General features: G+C 39.8%; 1 protein-coding gene across 1 annotated transcript in view; it reads right to left on the bottom strand.

The window, feature by feature from the left end:
* The window catches only part of CPSF1 (cleavage and polyadenylation specific factor 1), a gene marked incomplete in the record, with an annotated part of 548,143 nt that overhangs the window by 166,758 nt on the left and 361,507 nt on the right, over nucleotides 1-19,878 (bottom strand).

A 19,878-nucleotide genomic window follows, 5' to 3' on the forward strand; every position in this document is an offset into this window, starting at 1 on the left:
TCTTGTTAAGTGTATCCAGTCCACGGATCATCCATTACTTGTGGGATACCAATACCAAAGCTAAAGTACACGGATGATGGGAGGGACAAGGCAGGAACTTAAACGGAAGGAACCACTGCCTGTAGAACCTTTCTCCCAAAAACAGCCTCCGAAGAAGCAAAAGTGTCAAATTTGTAAAATTTTGAAAAGGTGTGAAGCGAAGACCAAGTCGCAGCCTTGCAAATCTGTTCAACAGAGGCCTCATTTTTAAAGGCCCAGGTGGAAGCCACAGCTCTAGTAGAATGAGCTGTAATCCTCTCAGGGGGCTGCTGTCCAGCAGTCTCATAGGCTAAGCGTATTATGCTCCGAAGCCAAAAGGAGAGAGAGGTTGTCGAAGCTTTTTGACCTCTCCTCTGTCCAGAGTAAACGACAAACAGGGCAGATGTTTGACGAAAATCTTTAGTAGCCTGTAAGTAAAACTTCAAGGCACGGACTACGTCCAGATTATGCAAAAGACGTTCCTTCTTTGAAGAAGGATTAGGACACAATGATGGAACAACAATCTCTTGATTGATATTCCTGTTAGAAACCACCTTAGGTAAAAACCCAGGTTTGGTACGCAGAACTACCTTGTCTGAATGAAAAATCAGAAAAGGAGAATCACAATGTAAGGCAGATAACTCAGAGACTCTTCGAGCCGAGGAAATAGCCATCAAAAACAGAACTTTCCAAGATAAAAGTTTAATATCAATGGAATGAAGGGGTTCAAACGGAACTCCCTGAAGAACTTTAAGAACCAAGTTTAAGCTCCACGGGGGAGCAACAGTTTTAAACACAGGCTTAATCCTAACCAAAGCCTGACAAAATGCCTGGACGTCTGGAACTTCTGCCAGACGCTTGTGCAAAAGAATAGACAGAGCAGAGATCTGTCCTTTTAAAGAACTAGCTGATAAGCCTTTGTCCAAACCCTCTTGGAGAAAGGACAATATCCTAGGAATCCTAACCTTACTCCATGAGTAACTCTTGGATTCACACCAATAAAGATATTTACGCCATATCTTATGGTAGATTTTCCTGGCGACAGGCTTTCGAGCCTGTATTAAGGTATCAATGACTGACTCGGAGAAGCCACGCCTTGATAGAATCAAGCGTTCAATCTCCATGCAGTCAGTCTCAGAGAAATTAGATTTGGATGATTGAAAGGACCTTGTATTAGAAGGTCCTGCCTCAAAGGCAGAGTCCATGGTGGAAGAGATGACATGTCCACTAGGTCTGCATACCAGGTCCTGAGTGGCCACGCAGGCGCTATCAGAATCACCGATGCTCTCTCCTGTTTGATTTTGGCAATCAGTCGAGGGAGCAGAGGAAACGGTGGAAACACATAGGCCAGGTTGAAGAACCAAGGAGCTGCTAGAGCATCTATCAGCGTTGCTCCCGGGTCCCTGGACCTGGATCCGTAACAAGGAAGCTTGGCGTTCTGGCGAGACGCCATGAAATCCAGTTCTGGTTTGCCCCAACGATGGACCAGTTGAGCAAACACCTCCGGATGGAGTTCCCACTCCCCCGGATGAAAAGTCTGACGACTTAGAAAATCCGCCTCCCAGTTCTCTACGCCTGGGATGTGGATCGCTGACAGGTGGCAAGAGTGAGACTCTGCCCAGCGAATTATCTTTGAGACTTCTAACATCGCTAGGGAACTCCTGGTTCCCCCTTGATTGTTGATGTAAGCAACAGTCGTGATGTTGTCCGACTGAAATCTGATGAACCTCAGTGTTGCTAACTGAGGCCAAGCTAGAAGAGCATTGAATATTGCTCTTAACTCCAGAATATTTATTGGGAGGAGTTTCTCCTCCTGAGTCCACGATCCCTGAGCCTTCAGGGAGTTCCAGACTGCGCCCCAACCTAGAAGGCTGGCATCTGTTGTTACAATCGTCCAATCTGGCCTGCGAAAGGTCATATCCTTGGACAGATGGACCCGAGAAAGCCACCAGAGAAGAGAATCTCTGGTCTCTTGATCCAGATTTAGTAGAGGGGACAAATCTGAGTAATCCCCATTCCACTGATTTAGCATGCATAATTGCAGCGGTCTGAGATGCAGGCGCGCAAATGGCACTATGTCCATTGTCGCTACCATTAAGCCAATTACTTCCATGCACTGAGCCACTGACGGGCGTGGAATGGAATGAAGGACACGGCAAGCATTTAGAAGTTTTGATAACCTGGACTCCGTCAGGTAAATTTTCATCTCTACAGAATCTATAAGAGTCCCTAGGAAGGAGACTCTTGTGAGTGGTGATAGAGAACTCTTTTCCACGTTCACTTTCCACCCATGCGACCTCAGAAATGCCAGAACTATCTCTGTATGAGACTTGGCAATTTGAAAGCTTGACGCCTGTATCAGGATGTTGTCTAGATACGGAGCCACTGCTATGCCTCGCGGTCTTAGAACCGCCAGAAGTGAGCCCAGAACCTTTGTAAAAATTATCGGGGCAGTGGCCAACCCGAAGGGAAGAGCTACAAATTGGTAATGCCTGTCTAGAAAGGCAAACCTTAGGAACCGATGATGATCTTTGTGAATCGGTATGTGAAGGTAGGCATCCTTTAAGTCCACTGTGGTCATGTACTGACCCTCTTGGATCATGGGTAGGATGGTCCGAATAGTTTCCATTTTGAATAATGGAACTCTGAGGAATTTGTTTAAGATCTTTAGATCCAAGATTGGTCTGAAGGTTCCCTCTTTCTTGGGAACCACAAACAGATTTGAATAAAATCCCTGTCCTTGTTCCGTCCGCGGAACTGGATGGATCACTCCCATTACTAGGAGGTCTTGCACACAGCTTAGGAATGCCTCTTTCTTTATCTGGTTTGCTGATAACCTTGAAAGATGAAATCTCCCTTGTGGAGGAGAAGCTTTGAAGTCCAGAAGATATCCCTGAGATATGATCTCCAACGCCCAGGGATCCTGAACATCTCTTGCCCACGCCTGGGCGAAGAGAGAAAGTCTGCCCCCCACTAGATCCGTTTCCGGATAGGGGGCCGTTCCTTCATGCTGTCTTGGGGGCAGCAGCAGGCTTTCTGGCCTGCTTGCCCTTGTTCCAGGACTGGTTAGGTTTCCAGGCCTGTCTGGAATGAGCAACAGTTCCCTCTTGTTTTGAAGCGGAGGAAGTTGATGCTGCTCCTGCCTTGAAATTTCGAAAGGCACGAAAATTAGACTGTTTGGCCTTTGATTTGGCCCTGTCCTGAGGAAGGGTATGACCCTTGCCTCCAGTAATGTCAGCAATAATTTCCTTCAAGCCAGGCCCGAATAAGGTCTGCCCCTTGAAAGGAATGTTGAGTAATTTAGACTTTGAAGTCACGTCAGCTGACCAGGATTTAAGTCATAGCGCCCTACGCGCCTGGATGGCGAATCCGGAATTCTTAGCCGTTAGTTTAGTCAAATGAACAATGGGATCAGAAACAAATGAGTTAGCTAGCTTAAGCGTTCTAAGCTTGTCAATAATTTCATTCAATGGAGCTGTCTGGATGGCCTCTTCCAGGGCCTCAAACCAGAATGCCGCCGCAGCAGTGACAGGCGCAATGCATGCAAGGGGCTGTAAAATAAAACCTTGTTGAATAAACATTTTCTTAAGGTAACCCTCCAATTTTTTATCCATTGGATCTGAAAAAGCACAACTGTCCTCAACCAGGATAGTGGTACGCTTTGCTAAAGTAGAAACTGCTCCCTCCACCTTAGGGACCGTCTGCCATAAGTCCCGTGTAGTGGGGTCTATTGGAAACATTTTTCTAAATATAGAAGGTGGGGAAAAGGGCACACCGGATCTATCCTACTCCTTGCTATTAATTTCTGTAAGCCTTTTAGGTATAGGAAAAACGTCAGTACACACCGGCACCGCATAGTATCTATCCAGCCTACACAATTTCTCTGGAATTGCAACTGTGTTACAGTCATTCAGAGCAGCTAATACCTCCCCAAGCAATACACGGAGGTTCTCAAGCTTAAATTTAAAATTAGAAATCTCTGAATCAGGTTTCCCCGAGTCAGAGATGTCACCCACAGACTGAAGCTCTCCGTCCTCATGTTCTGCATACTGTGACACAGTATCAGACATGGCTCTAACAGCATTTGCGCGCTCTGTATCTCTCCTAACCCCAGAGCTATCGCGCTTGCCTCTTAATTCAGGCAATCTAGATAATACCTCTGACAGGGTATTATTCATGATTGCAGCCATGTCCTGCAAGGTAATCGCTATGGGCGTCCCTGATGTAATTGGCGCCATATTAGCGTGCGTCCCCTGAGCGGGAGGCAAAGGGTCTGACACGTGGGGAGAGTTAGTCGGCATAACTTCCCCCTCGACAGAACCCTCTGGTGATAATTCTTTTATAGATAAAGACTGATCTTTACTGTTTAAGGTGAAATCAATACATTTAGTACACATTCTCCTATGGGGCTCCACCATGGCTTTCAAACATAATGAACAAGTAGGTTCCTCTGTGTCAGACATGTTTAAACAGACTAGCAATGAGACTAGCAAGCTTGGAAAACACTTTAAAACAAGTTTACAAGCAATATAAAAAACGTTACTGCGCCTTTAAGAAACACAAATTTTCCCAAATTTTGAAATAACAGTGAAAAAAATGCAGTTACACTAACGAAATTTTTACAGTGTATGTAATAAGTTAGCAGAGCATTGCACCCACTTGCAAATGGATGATTAACCCCTTAATACCAAAAACGGAATAACAAATGACAAAAACGTTTTTTAAACGGTCACAACAACTGCCACAGCTCTACTGTGGCTTTTTACCTCCCTCAATACGACTTTTGAAGCCTTTTGAGCCCTTCAGAGAAGTCCTGGATCATGCAGGAAGAAGCTGGATGTCTGTGTCTAATTTTTGCTGTGCAAAAAAACGCCAAAATAGGCCCCTCCCACTCATATTACAACAGTGGGAAGCCTCAGGTAACTGTTTCTAGGCAAAATTCAAGCCAGCCATGTGGAAAAAACTAGGCCCCAATAAGTTTTATCACCAAACATATGTAAAAAACGATTAAACATGCCAGCAAACGTTTTAAAATACACTTTTATAAGAGTATGTATCTCTATTAATAAGCCTGATACCAGTCGCTATCACTGCATTTAAGGCTTTACTTACATTACTTCGGTATCAGCAGCATTTTCTAGCAAATTCCATCCCTAGAAAAATATTTTAACTGCACATACCTTATTACAGGAAAACCTGCACGCTATTCCCCCTCTGAAGTTACCTCACTCCTCAGAATATGTGAGAACAGCAAAGGATATTAGTTACTTCTGCTAAGATCATAGAAAACGCAGGCAGATTCTTCTTCTAAATACTGCCTGAGATAAACAGTACACTCCGGTACCATTTAAAAATAACAAACTTTTGATTGAAGAAATAAACTAAGTATAAAACACCACAGTCCTCTTACGACCTCCATCTTAGTTGAGAGTTGCAAGAGAATGACTGGATATGGCAGTGAGGGGAGGAGCTATATAGCAGCTCTGCTGTGGGTGATCCTCTTGCAACTTCCTGTTGGGAAGGAGAATATCCCACAAGTAATGGATGATCCGTGGACTGGATACACTTAACAAGAGAAAGCACAACTGTCTTTAATTGGTATGGTTGTGCGTTTAGCTAGTGTAGAAACAGCCCCCTCCACCTTAGGGACCGTCTGCCACGAGTCCCGCATGGGGTCAGATATGGGGAACATTTTCTTAAAAACAGGAGGACAAAAGGGACACCTGGCCTATCCCACTCCCTAGTAACGATATCCGCAATCCTCTTAGGGACCGGAAACGCATCCGTGTAAACAGGGACCTCTAGGTACTCTAGGTACACAATTTCTCTGGGATCACCAAATGGTCACAGTCATCCAGAGTAGCTAATACCTCTCTAAGTAAAACACGGAGGTGTTCTAGTTTAAATTTAAAAGCCAATGTATCTGAATCTGTCTGGGGAGGAACCCTTCCTGAATCAGAGACTTCTCCCTCAGACATCAAATCCCTCGCTCCGACTTCAGAGCGTTGTGAGGGTATATCGGATACGGCTACCAAAGCGTCAGAATGCTCATAATCTGTTCTTAAAACGGAGCTATCACGCTTTGCAGGTAACACGGGCAGTTTAGATAAGAAGGCTGTAAGAGAATTATCCATGACTGCCGCTAAGTCTTGTAATGTAAAAGGGTTAGACGCACTAGAGGTGCTAGGCGTCGCTTGTGCGGGCGTAACTGGTTGTGACACTTGGGGAGAGGCAGACGGGCTACCCTCGTTACCTTCAGTCTGAGAATCATCTTGGGCCACATTCTTAAGTGCAACAATATGATCTTTAAAGTGTATAGACATATCAGTACAAGTGGGACACATTCTGAGAGGGGGTTCCACCATGGCTTCTAAACACATTGAACAAGGATTTTCCTTACTGTCAGACATGTTTAACAGACTAGTAGAGTACACAAACAGGCTTGGAATCACTTTAATCAAATAAAAAACACAATTTGAAAAAAACGTTACTGTGCCTTTAAGAGATAAAAAGCACACAATTTTACGAAACGGTGAAAAATGCAGCAATCTTACTGAAATTTTCACAGTATGTAGCTAAAGCCTTAATAAGATTGCACCCCAAGTTTCAAAACGATTAACCCCTTAATGCCCAAACCCGAGCAGCCTAAAGCCAACACCTGGTTAAATCACTACAGCACTTTGCCATAGCCTTGCTGTGGCCCTACCTTCCCTTAGGGATCAGATTTGGGGGAATATAGCTTCTTTTAGGCCCTCAAACATCAGCAGGACCCTCCATGTGAAACAGCATGAACTTCTCTGCAATTCTAACTGTGCATCTGAGGCAATTAGGCCCCTCCCACTCTACTCCGGAGCTGTGAGGCCTAGTAAATCACTCCTAAGTGACTAAAAAACAGCCATGTGGTAATAACCCCAGAAAAAACCCCCAAAAGGGCTTTCAAAGTGTCTTGCAAAACGATTTTTCCTTAGCCAAACAATCGATTGCCCTGAATAAGTGTCAACCAGTATATTAGCCCTATAATGTAAGCATTCAATTCCTTACTAAGTCTGTGAACATAGCTTACCCTCCCCTCATGGGGATCTTGTCAGTCTTCTAGCATTATCTCAGTCTTGTCTAGAAATAAATGACTGAACATACCTTATTGCAGATCACCCTGCAAACTGTTCCCCCCAACTGAAGTTTTCTGGTACTCCTCAGTCCTGTGTGGGAACAGCTGTGGATTTTAGTTACAACATGCTACAATCATTTTCCTCTCAGCAGAAATCTTCATCACTTTTCTGCTAGAGAGTAAATAGTACAAACCGGTACCATTTAAAATAACAAACTTTTGATTGAAGATAATAAAACTACAATTCTAACACCACATTCACTTTACACTCCCGAGAGAGACCCTAGTGCTTAGAGCCAGCAAAGAGAATGACTGGGGGTGGAGCTATATGGACAGCTTTGCTACTTCTTGTAGGGAATGAGAATATCCCACAAGTAAAGGATGAATCCGTGGACTGGATACACCTTGCAAGAGAAATAAAGTTAAATTCTTTGCTGTTGATTAGCCCCTTATCTTTAGCTTTTGATAATAAGTCATGAAGTTGGTTATTTATTTTCTTCATTGGATTTAATTTTATTTTCTGATAGGTTTCTACATCATTAAGTAGTCGGTTGGCCTCCTTTATATAATTGGGCGTGTCCATAATGAAATTAAATTAAATTCAATGAAGAAAATAAATAACCAACTTTATGACCAAAAATGGCAATGTTTTATTTTTTGCCCAAAATACATAAAACACTTATAGATCCACCAGGACGTCCTATTATTTCTGGCATTTCCTCAATCAGCTCTAATCTCTCTCTATTTGTAGATACACAACTACAAGGTTATGTACAAGAATTACCATCATACCTAAAAGACACCACTGAAGTGTTAAACCTCTTAGAAAATGTAGACTGGCATGACGATTATGTTCTAGCAACGAGCGATGTCAGCTCTTTATATACCAGTATCCAACATGAAAAAGGAATAGCAGCAATAGATTGGTTTTTAAAAAATAAAAAACAAATTCAATACAACAACTTCATTCTAAATTGCATAGAATTCATCCAGAAAAATAACATATTTGCATTTAATGGAAATATGTACCTTCAGGTACAAGGTACTGCAATGGGCACGAGGTTTGCTCCCAGCTATGCCAATCTGTTTATGGGTAAATGGGAACACCACTACCTACAGGGGCATGAGCTGGGAGCAAACCTTGTGCTATATAAAAGATACATTGATGACATCCTAATAGTATGGCAAGGAAGTGAGGAGAGTTTAATATCCTTTTTGGAAGAGATGAACCACAATGATGTCAATCTAAAATTCACACATACCACTAGTAAACAAACAATTACCTTTCTTGATTTAGATATTTATGTAGAGAATGGTGAAGTGGCCACAAAAAATCATTTCAAACCCATAGATGCCAATAACTACATCCCTACACATAGCTGTCATTTGAAACGGTGGATTGAGAATATCCCCAAGGGTCAGTTTCTCAGAGTAAGAAGAAATTGTTCTAAAACCTCTGACTATAACCAACAAGTAAAAACTTTAGAAAATAGATTTTTAGAAAAGGGATACGACTCAGAATTACTAGATAAAAACATCTCAGAAATAAGGAGCCTAGAGAGAAAAGACCTTCTAGTAAAGACACCAAAGACTAAGGTTGACACAAAAGAAGCTCTTAAGGTACCTTTGGTAACCAATTTTAGCTATCATAATCTTCTTAAGAAAATTGTCAACAAACACTGGCATCTCATTAAATCTGATCCAGTTATTGGAAATAAAATTTCCAATTACCCTCAAATCATTTTTAGGAAGGCTCCTAACATTAAAAACATATTAGCAACCAGTGATTTCAACAAAAAAACATAATTTATGTAAGAACTTACCTGATAAATTCATTTCTTTCATATTAGCAAGAGTCCATGAGCTAGTGACGTATGAGATATACATTCCTACCAGGAGGGGCAAAGTTTCCCAAACCTTAAAATGCCTATAAATACACCCCTCACCACACCCACAATTCAGTTTAACGAATAGCCAAGAAGTGGGGTGATAAGAAAGGAGCGAAAGCATCAAAATAAGGAATTGGAAGAATTGTGCTTTATACAAAAAAATCATAACCACCACAAAAAAGGGTGGGCCTCATGGACTCTTGCTAATATGAAAGAAATGAATTTATCAGGTAAGTTCTTACATAAATTATGTTTTCTTTCATGTAATTAGCAAGAGTCCATGAGCTAGTGACGTATGGGATAGCAGATACCCAAGATGTGGAACTTCCACGCAAGAGTCACTAGAGAGGGAGGGATAAAATAAAGACAGCCAATTCCGCTGAAAAATTAATCCACTACCCAAATGAAAAGTTTCAATTTTTATAATGAAAAAAACTGAAATTATAAGCAGAAGAATCAAACTGAAACAGCTGCCTGAAGTACTATTCTACCAAAAACTGCTTCTAAAGAAGAGAAAACATCAAAATGGTAGAATTTAGTAAAAATATGCAAAGAAGACAAAGTCAGTGCTTTGCAAATCTGATCAACAGAAGCTTCATTCTTAAAAAGCCCAGGAAGTAGAAACTGACCTAGTAGAATGAGCCGTAATCCTCTGAGACGGGGATTAACCCGACTCCAAATAAGCATGATGAATCAAAAGCTTTAACCAAGATGCCAAAGAAATGGCAGAAGCCTTCTGACCTTCCTAAAACCAGAAAAGATAACAAATAGACTAGAAGTCTGTCTGAAATCTGAATAGCTTCAACATAATATTTCAAAACTCTTACCACATCCAAAGAATGTAAGAATCTTAACAAAGAATTCTTAGGATTAGGACACAATGAAAAGACAATAATTCCTCCACTAATGTTGTTAGAATTCACAACTTTAGGTGAAAATTGAAATGAGGACAGCAAAAACCACCTTATCCTGGTGAAAAATCAGAACAAGGAGATTCACAAGAAAGAACAGATAATTCAAAAACTGTTCTAGCTGAAGAGATGTCTAAAAAGAACAATACTTTCCATGAAAGTAATTAATGTCCAAAGAAAGCATATGCTCAAATAGAAGAGCCTGTAAAGCCTTCAGAATCAAATTAAGTCTCCAAAGAGGAGAAATTGGCTTAATGACAGGCTTGATACGAACCAAAGCCTGAACAAAACAATGAATATCAGAAAGATTTAGCAATTCTTACTCTGAAACAGCACAGGAAAAGCAGATATTTGTCCTTTCAAGGAACTTGCAGACAAAAACCTTATAAAGAAACTAAAAAATCCTAGGAATTCTAAAAGAATGCCAAGAGAATTCATAAGAAGAGCATCATGAGATGTAAATCTTCCAAACTCGATAATAAATCCTACTAGACACAGATCTACGAGCCTGCAACATAGTATTAATTACTGAGTCAGAGAAACTTCTATGACTAAGTACTAAGCGTTAAATTTTCATACCATCAAATTAATAATTTGAATTCCTGATGAAAAAAAACGAATGTTAAGATATAAGGTCTGGCCTTAATGGAAGTAACCAAGATTGGCAACTGGACATCCGAACAAGAACCATATACCAAAACCTGTGTGGCCATGCTGGAGCCACCAGCCACACCAAAGATTGCTCTCTGATGATTTTGAAAATCACTCTTAAAAGAAGAACCAGAGATGAAAAAATATAGGCAGATTGATAATTCCAAGGAAGTGTCAATGCATACACTACTTCCGCCTGAGGATCCCCGGACCTGAATAGGCCCCTGGGAAGTTCCTTGTTTAGATGAGATGCCATCAGATCTATTTCTGGAAGCCCTCACATCTGAAAAATTTAAAAACATATCTGGGTAAAGAGACCATTCTCCCGGATGTAAAGCTTGATTAACAGAGACAATCCGCTTCCCAATTGTCTATACCTGGGAAAAAGACCACAGAAATTAGATAGGAGCTGGAGTTAGCCCAAGCAAATATCCGAGATACTTCTGTCACAGCCTAAGGACTGATAGTCCCACCCTGATGATTGACATACGCCACAGTTGTGACATTGTCTGTCTGAAAAAACAATAAACGTCTCTTCTTCAAAAAGAAACCAACTGAAGAACTCTGAGAATGCATGGAGTTCTAAAATATCAAATGGTAATCTCGCCTCCTGAGATTTCCAAACCCCTTGTGCTGACAGAGATCCTCAGACAGCCTCCCAACCTAAAAGACTTGCATCTGTAGAGATCATGGTCCAGGTTGAAAAAACCGAAGAGACCTGTAGAACTAAATGATGGTGATCTTAACCACTGAATCAAAGATAGTTAAACATTTAGGATTCAAAGATATAAAAAGTGATATCCTAGAATCCCTGCACCATTATTCAGCATAAAAAACTGGAAAGGTTTCCTATGAAATGAGCAAAGGGAATCGAATCCAATGCTGCAGCCATGAAACCTAAAACTTCCATGCATATATAGCAACTTGAAGGAAATAATAGAGACTGAAGGTTCCGACAAACGGAACCTAATAAACTTGTCACTTGTCTGTTAGAGACAAAAACATTGACACAAACTATCTGGAAACCTAAAAAAGGTGACCCTTGTGTGAGGAATCAAGGAGCTTTTTGATAAAAAGATCCTCTAACCATGTCTTGAAGAAACAACAAAGTTGAATCGTATGAGATTCCGCAGAATGAAAAGACTGAGCCAGTACCACGATACCGTCCAAATAAGGAACACTGAGAACCTTGAAAAGATTCTTAGAACTGTCGCTAGACCAGAAGGAAAAGCAACAAATTGGTAATGCTTGTCAAAAAAAGAGAATCTCAGAAAATAAAAATAATCTGAATGAAAACAGAAAATGAAGATATGCATCTATTGTATCTATTGTAAACAAATAATGCCATCACTGGCCAAAAAGGCAGAATAGACCATATAAAACACCATTCTAAAAGATGGTACACTTATATGACAATTCAAAAAGATTTTCTATCTTTGGAACAATGAATAGTCTTGAATAAAACCCCAAAACCCAGTTCCTAAAATGAAACTGGAATAAATACCCCAGAAAACTCCAGATCTGAGCAGCGCTTGAGCCCCAATGGGTGACCAGCCGCACTTCACCAGTACCCAAAACATATAGGTCTGAAACACACTTCAGGAAAGTGTTAGTCTTACTGGAATAGCTGGAATATGATAGAGAAAAAAGACTTCTCACAGACGCTTTTACTCTGAATCCTATTCTGTACCCAAAGTCTAAGAAGTTTGGACCGAATAGAACCAAACAAATTTCAAAAAAAGTCTTAACCTGCCCCTTACCAGCCAAGCTGGAATAAGAACCGCACCTATATGCAAATTTGAGGAGCTGACTTTGAACTTTTAAAAGGCTTAAATGAATGAAGAAAAAAACTTCCAATTATAAACATGTTACTTGGGGAAGAATTCAGGATTCCGTTCCTTAGTAAGAACAGAAAACTAATATAAGCTTAAAGTTTTAGTCTTAGAACTCAATCTTGAAGCCCAGAGTAACAGTTAAAGAATTGAATCCAATTATGAACCAAATAATTGATTATGTTGGAAAAAAAGAAATATGGATTTTAGAAATCAAATTAGCATTCCAAGATTAAAATCACAAAGTTCTTCTAGCTAAAATAGCTAAAGACATAGATTAAACCTCATTTGCGAAAATATTTAATATAATTACAACACAAATGAAATTATTAGCATGTTAATTAAGTTAAAGGACCAGTCAACACACTGGACTTGCGCAATCAACAAATGCAAGATAGCAAGACAATGCAATAGCACTTAGTCTGAACTTCAAATGAGTAGTAGATTTTGTCCTTTTAACAATGCTAAACAAATCATAATCCGATACTTGATCTTAAAGTATCCAACCAGAAAGATGAAGCAACTGCAACATTAGCCAAATAAATTACAGGTCTAATAAAAGTACCTGAAAATAATTTTCCTTAAATAAGATACAACCATCTGAAGGAAAAAAAAAATAATAATTGCTTATAAAAATAATAGTATATTTAGCAGGAGTAGAGATAGCCCCATTAACTTGGGGAATCTTTCCTCAAAACTAACTGCCGGCAAAGAATACAATTTAAAAAAAAACCTTAAAGAAGGACTAAAAGAAAATTCTCAGCCTATTCCATTCCCTAGTATCAGGAACTGGAAAAAACCTCTGGATTTTAAAGACTAGCTAACATTTATATTCTGCTTATTTATCTTCTGTGATTTCTTCAAAGAACTAGTTACTTCAATATCCAAAATAATCAACACCTTTTGAACAAAGAACAAATGTACTCTATTAAAAAAATAAAAAAGTAGATTTGTTAGTGTCAATATCTGATGAAGAAAAATTCTGAATGAGAAAAAAACACCATCAGAGAAGGATAATTCATTATGTTGTTGGTCATTTGAAACTTCATCAACTAAAAAAGAAGTTTGAAAAAGACCTAAAAATTTATTAGAAGGCGGGATGTCAGACAAGGCCTTTAAAATAGAATCAGAAAAAAATTCTTATAAATTTCTAAGTATATCTTGTACATAAGTTGTAAAAAGAATAGCAATATATAAAGCATAAATACTAATGGATTCTGCATGTAAAAGTTTATCATGATAACTTATTACAAACCATAGCTAAAGATAAACATTCATAACATTTAAAATAAATGAACTTAGCTTTGGTAGGACTGATCTCAGTCAACAGGAATCCCTCAGCATGTTCTGATCCAGGAACAGTGTATGGAAAAATCTTGCAATATGTAATAGAAAAAACAACATATAAAGCAAAATAATCAAATTCCTTAAATTACAGTTTCAGGAATGGGAAAAAAATCAAAACAAACAAGCCTCTAGCAACCAGAAGCAACAAAAAAGTGAGACTTAAATAATGTGAGAAAAAGTGGAACAAGTATGACGCCCACATTTTTGGCGCCAAATATGACACCCACATTATTGGCGCCAAGTACAAGGCCCATATTTTTTGGCGCCAAGTATGACGCCACATCCTCTGACGCCGAAAACGACGCCCACATTTTTTGGCGCAAAAAAACGTCTGAACACATGCGTCAAAAAATGACGTAACAACAAACAAACTTCCGGCGTCAACTGCGGCACCGGAAATGACAATTTTGCGCCAAAAAAGTTTGCGCCAAGAATGACGCAATAAATTGAAGCATTTTCTGCCCCCGCGAGCCTAACAGAACGCAGGGAAAAAAGTCAATTGAAAATTTTCAAGGTAGGAAAAAAATATTTATTCATATGCATTATCCCAAATAATGAAACTGACAGTCTGAATGAAGGAATACTGATTATCATGAATCATGGCAAATATAAGTTTAAACACATATATTTAGAACTTTACATATAAAGTGCCCAACCATATCTTAGAGTGTCACAAAAAATAAGACTTACCCCAGGACACTCATCTACATATAGTAGATAGCCAAACCAGTACTGAAACGAGAATCAGTAGAGGTAATGGTATATAAGAGTATATCGACGATCTGAAAAGGGAGGTAGGAGAAGAAATCTCTACGACCGATAACAGAGAACCTATGAAATAGATCCCCTAGAGGAAGACCATTGTATTCAAATAGGCAATACTCTCTTCACATCCCTCTGACATTCACTGCACTCTGAGAGGAAAACCGGGCTTCAGCCTGCTGCGAAGCGCATATCAACGTAGAATCTAGCACAAACTTACTTCACCACCTCCATGGGAGGCAAAGTTTGTAAAACTGAATTGTGGGTGTGGTGAGGGGTGTATTTATAGGCATTTTAAGGTTTGGGAAACTTTGCCCCTCCTGGTAGGAATGTATATCCCATACGTCACTAGCTCATGGACTCTTGCTAATTACATGAAAGAAAACACAGAAGTCTAATGACAGAACTATAGATCTGATAGGGAATAAATTGAGTTTTTTACCCTTGTTATAGTTGCACCGCCTGCAAACACAGCACCAAATGCAAAACGTACATCTCTACAAATACAGGCAAAAAATATAACATTAGGGACACCATTAGATGCAACGACAAGGGGGTCCTATACCTCATTCAGTGCTCTTGTGGCAAACAGTATATAGGGGAAACCACCAGAACCCTAAGAACCAGAATTAGAGAACATCTCAACCTAATAAAGAAAGGAGACCAAGAAACGAGACTATATGAACATTTTCGGCTAAAACACCAGAATAATAATGCACATCTCAAATACTAGGGCATTTGTAAAATCAAGAAACCTTGGCGGGGTGGTGACTATGAACGCCTTCTTCTACGTAAAGAAGCTGAACATATATACGAGTCACAAACCCTATATCCCAAAGGCTTAAATTCCGAACTAGACCTCAACCCCTTCGTCTTAGACTAAATGATCACCTATAAAAAAACACATTGTACATGTCCCAGCCATTATTTTTAACATATTTTTAATATTTCTATATTTTAAGGGCCAATAACGGTTTAACAACAATAGCATAGTTGTATAATTTTTGACCTTTAATACCAGAAATAAAAATATATTCTTGATATCTCTATATATTCAGGAAAACCACTGACTATCTGTTTCCGAAAAGGGTACATTAAGCCCATCTTTTTCGATGAATTGATCACTCACATACATAAAAAATACATAGTTTAAGTCCCAGCCATTATCTCTACCATATATTTTAAGGGCCAATATAGATTTACAATATAAGCATAGTTGTCTCCTAAAAGGGTAACCACATTTTGCACTATCACCTATAACTATTGTTTATCCATATCTAATTATTTTAAAACTTACTTTAAAACCAATTTTACATAATATGTGGAATAGGATATTAATACATTTGCAATAAAGGTAATTGATCCCTTATTGCCACATGGAAAACAAGATACATGAGGTAATGTAAAACACAAACAGTACCATATATTGACAGATGTCAAGTAGTATATAGAAATTAAAAAAAAAATTCCTTTTTTTTTTTTTATATGTATTACAAATGTATTAAATTTATATATATTAAAATGTCTTAAAAATGTATTATCCAAGAGATATTCATTTATTTTTAGTTTTTAGTGTAAATGATTTTTTAGGGGAGAAACACTAGTACATAAGAAACAATGCTCCATCTTATGAAAAATGTTTTTTAGTTGTTTGCAAATTGAAGAATATCTATCACACTCCTGACTAGCCATAAAGAAGGTCACTATAAAACACACCTTCCACCTTAACAAAACCAAAGTTATCTACCAATACCACCTTAAATAATTGATACATCTACAAAGAGGCTTGACTTTTTTAAACCAATCAAGGATTACCAACAGGTTTAAATAGAGACCTTTAAGTTCACTAAAACCATCTTGAGAAAGCCACAGCAAGTGGTGAAACGCGTTGATGGTCCTACTGCCTACAGGAATCTAACTTTGCCCAACAAAAGGAATACACAGTGACCAAGGATTGCAAAGGATTGCATTGGCACTATTTTTCTTCATCCAAAACTACAGATACTCTCTGCGCAGAGTGGAAGCCGGATCTACTTTCAGGAGAAAAAAATTGGTGTGTGATATCAAACTACTATCAGCGAGGCTGCAGCGTTACCTATGCCAGAAGGTGAGTGGAGGAGACATACCCACGAAGAGACCGAAAGGCATGCAGAGGTAAAGTAGCCGATATTGCCAATTATACACACAATCCAACTACGAACTATTACATCAAAATGAAACTGGGCACTTTATAAACTACAGAACTAAGAAATTATACAGGCACAAGGAACGTATATTTAAAGGAAAATACAATTGGGACTAGTCGTTTATTGAAACGATTCATATATATATACACATATTTTTTACTTTTCTTCTCAAAGTGTGACTTTACTTTGTTTTGTGTGCAAACAGTCAAACCTTTTGTACCAAAATAATAAGGTGGATTGGTGATATATCAGCTAATCAGCTACTACCGCAACAAAGAGTGGTGCACCACTATATTTATAAACTTGCAAACAAGTTGTATATGTAAATCCCCAATTTTCTTTTAACTCTATGCAATAGCATTTTTAAATTATTGAAATACTTGCCTTTACTCTTTAAGTTCTTAAATATTTAAGACCGGTCATAAAATTAGGATTTTACCTATGTGTTTATTGAAATAAATGTGTTTGTATTTTATAACAAATTTGCTTTATTGATTTCATAATATATTCAAACAACATTTGCCTATATCAGTGACACTTTCCCTGCTGCTGTTTAGCACAATCAAACCAATTCAGGATTTTACTATGTGTTTATTGATATAAATGTGTTTGTATTTTATCACTTATTTGCTTTATTGATTTTATATATTTGCCTATACCAGTGACACATCCCCTGCTGCTGCTAGCACACTCTCACCAATTTATATATTTCTTGTATCTTTCCATTATATATCTGTCTTTGGGAGCAGATAGGTGATAGTGCAAGGGGCAAGGGACAATTTGCGCACAATTAAGAATTCCATAATCCAAATCATTAGCTAAGCCAGAGTGAGCAGAAGAGAGCAGGTGAGCGGTTCCTTACATAGCTATGTTCTGTGACATCAGGTAATCATTAGCTAAACCAGAGTGAGCAGAAGAGAGCAGGTGAGCGGTTCCTTACACAGCTCTATGTTCTGTGACATCAGGTAAACATTAGCTAAACCAGAGTGAGCAGAAAGAGAGCAGGTGAGCCGTTCCTTACATACCTCTATGTTCTGTGACATCAGGTAAACATTAGCTAAGCCAGAGTGAGCAGAAGAGAGCAGGTGAGCGGTGCCTTACACAGCTCTACGTTCTGTGACATTGGGTAAACATTAGCTAAGCCAGAGTGATCAGAAGAGAGCAGGTGAGCGGTTCCTTACATAGCTCTATGTTCTGTGACATCAGGTAAACATTAGCTAAGCCAGAGTGAGCAGAAAGAGAGCAGGTGAGCGGTTCCAACCACAGCTCTATGTTCCATAACATCAGGTAATCATTAGCTAAGCCAGAGTGAGCAGAAAGAGAGCAGGTGAGCGGTTCCAACCACAGCTCTATGTTCCATGACATCAGGTAAACATTAGCTAAGCCAGAGTGAGCAGAAAGAGAGCAGGAGAGCAGTTCCTTACACAGCTCTATGTTCCGTGACATCAGGTAAACATTAGCTAAGCCAGAGTGAGTAGAAAGAGAGCAGGTGAGCGGTTCATATCATAGCTCTATGTTCAGTGACATCAGGTAATCATTAGCTAAGCCAGAGTGAGCAGAAAGAGAGCAGGTGAGTGGTTCCTATGATAGCTCTATGTTCCGTGACATCAGGTAATCATTAGCTAAAACCAGATAAACCTTTCTCCAAACCTTCTTGGAGAAAGGACAGAATTCTAGGAATCCTAACCCTGCTCCAAGAGTAGCCCATGGATTCACACCAATACAGATATTTACGCCATATCTTATGGTAAATTATCCTAGTCACAGGTTTACAAGCCTGAATCATGGTCACAATAACCAACTCTGAAAATCCACGCTTAGATAAAATTAAGATTCAATGTCCAAGCAGTCAGCTTCAGAGAAGTTAGATATGGATGATCTGAAGTAGAAGGTCCTTTCTCAATGGAAGTTGTTACGGTTACCCTTAGTCTCGCTGAGAGATGGACCGCTTAGTAGCCTGGATTCCTATTGCTGAAGAGGGGAGAAACTGCTTTCCATAGTATTCTATATGAGTCTCGCAAATGTAGAATAATCCCCCTTAGCTGTAGTACAGCTAGGATACCCTTCTGCCCACAAAAACGAGTCAACGCTGCGATTGAGGGACAACCAAGAACTGAGGACTGGGATGCCCAGCCTGCTTTTTATTTAGGTTACATGCACACAGGGCACTCCCAGGGGGGGAAGCATAAAATCCCCCATCACACATTTAGACAAAGCCCTTGGACAGGCCACCGCAGATAACAAGTACACACAAGAAAACAATTGAGTCCTTCTTATCACCTAGCAGTGAATGCTTATCACAAACTTAATTACAGTACACAATATGCTAGGAAACCTGCCTCAGAAAATAGTTTTCTCAAACTGAACAGAGTTAACCCTTTATGAAATGATACTTGTTACAGTTTTCTTGGAGCCCTTCTTAGGCGCTGGCTTGGCTGGTTCAGGCATTGCTGCTGGGAAATAAGTTTCTTCACAACAAAATAACTAATGCTTCTGTAACAGTGCTCCCTTTCTGTGGAACACTCTGGCAGACACGGTCTGACCCCTTTTCGGGGCAGACTAAGGCTGTCCAGACCGCTGGTTATGCGGGGGCTGAGGTCGGTTTGTCTGGACAACCCGTCGGCGTTGCCATTCTGTTTCCCAGGTCTGTAAGTAATGGTGAAATTGAAGGGTTGCAACGATAAACTCCAACGTAATAGCCTGCCATTATCTCCAGAGCCCCGGTTCAGCCACACCAACGGGTTATGGTCGGTGACCAGAGTGAACTCCTGCCCATATAAATAGGGAGTCAATTTCTTTAATGCCCACACCAAAGCCAAACACTCCTTTTCGACCGCTGCATAGCTGACTTCGCGGGGCAGGAGCTTCCGGCTGATGTAGGCAACTGGATGCTCCCCTCCATCTTCGCCTACTTGGCTGAGGACGGCTCCCAGCCCGAACATGGAAGCATCTGTGTGGACGATAAAACGTTTGTTAAGGGCTGGAGCCGCCAAGACAGGAGCGTTAATTAGAGCATTTTTGAGAGCCTGGAAAGCCGTTTCACAGTGGGGAGACCACAGGACCTGTCGAGGTAAGTTCTTCTTGGTCAAGTCAGTCAGGGGTTTGGCAAGTGTGCTGTAGTCTGGTACGAACCGTCTATAGTACCCTGCCGTGCCCAGGAAGGCTAGGACCTGA

The sequence above is a fragment of the Bombina bombina genome, chromosome 5 (assembly GCF_027579735.1).
Source record: "Bombina bombina isolate aBomBom1 chromosome 5, aBomBom1.pri, whole genome shotgun sequence".
Taxonomy (NCBI): Eukaryota; Metazoa; Chordata; class Amphibia; order Anura; family Bombinatoridae; genus Bombina; species Bombina bombina.